At 36.2% G+C, this 1,293-nt stretch overlaps 1 pseudogene; it reads left to right on the top strand.

The window, feature by feature from the left end:
* The first annotated feature begins 313 nt into the window (after positions 1 to 313).
* LOC136376921 (large ribosomal subunit protein eL43-like) lies at positions 314 to 626 on the top strand (annotated as a pseudogene).
* Positions 627 to 1,293: the final 667 nt, after the last annotated feature.

The raw sequence follows: 1,293 nt of genomic DNA, 5'->3' as shown, positions 1-1,293 counted from the left end.
ATGAAAACATGTCAAAGATTTTATTCATCTCATAAGTTAATGAGAAAATCAGTAAGATGTTATATTAGTTCAAAGAGCTTTGAGAATCTAGTACTTACAGGAAATTTAATAGATTGTTGGGTTAAATACAGTATTAGTAATAATGTCCATGAGGACCATAAACTTTGTGGTCATCTCTTCCTCTGAACAGATATTATTTGCATTTTTACTGAACAAAACACCTACATGTTAATCTTTGTCCCTATGTAATTAGAAAATAACCCAGGCAATTTAAAGCCAAGCCTAGCTCTCCGGGTTCTGACCTAGTGGTGACATGGCTAAACACACCAAGAAGGTGGGAATTGGAGATTAATGTGAGAAGTGTTATGGCACCTTTCTTGGGAAAATGGTGGAGAAAATTGAAATTAGCCAGCATGCCAAGTACACTTGGTCCTTCTGTGGCAAAACCAAGACAAAGAGATAAGCTGTGGGGATCTAGCACTGTGATTCCTGCATGAAAAGAGAAGCTGGTGGTGCCTGGACCTACAACACCTCTTCTGTCATCACAGTACAGCCTGCTGTCAGAAGATTGAAGGAATTGAAAGACCAGTATAAGCTCCACAATATGAAACATTGCTAGCTTATAATAAATGTTTTAATTTATGTTAAACACACACACACATACACACACACATGCACACACACACTCCACCAACAACAAAAATAAAGGCAAGCCTAGCCTTGCACTGAAAGGACACCTACCTCTTTAGCCTGTTTCTAAGTTTTAGACAATCTTTTCTCACAAGCACATCATTAAATGAAGTAGTTAGAATTTTAAAATTCAAAATTTATTTGGTGCCCAGGCCAGGTGCTCAGTGGTTACAGCATAATCCCAATACACCAGCGTGACAGCTTCAATCCCTGGTCAGGGCACATACAAGAATCAACCAATGAATGCATAAATAAATGGAACAATGAATCAATGTTTCTCTCTCTGGAAAGTTAATAAATAAAGAAACTCACTTGGTAACATTTATTATTATGTGTTAATACCATTTTGCAGTCAGCATGGGTGGTCCCTTCCCTCCCATAATTCACTTTTCTTATGATGAAATACAAGTGATACCTCTTGGACAAAGAAATTAAGAAAGATATCGTATGAATTTCACAAGTATTTGTTATGTTGGACCCTATTCTAGGTTTTTGGATACAGCTGTAGACAAAACAGAGAAATCTTTCTTATTAACCTTATGGTCAATCTGGGTAGGATGGAAAATAACAATAAACCTAAGAAATAATAAAAATATATAGATT

This window comes from Saccopteryx leptura, chromosome 6 (genome assembly GCF_036850995.1).
Source record: "Saccopteryx leptura isolate mSacLep1 chromosome 6, mSacLep1_pri_phased_curated, whole genome shotgun sequence".
Taxonomy (NCBI): domain Eukaryota; kingdom Metazoa; phylum Chordata; class Mammalia; order Chiroptera; family Emballonuridae; genus Saccopteryx; species Saccopteryx leptura.
Note: the sequence above shows the minus strand (reverse complement) of the source record. Positions and strands in the feature narration are given on the sequence as shown.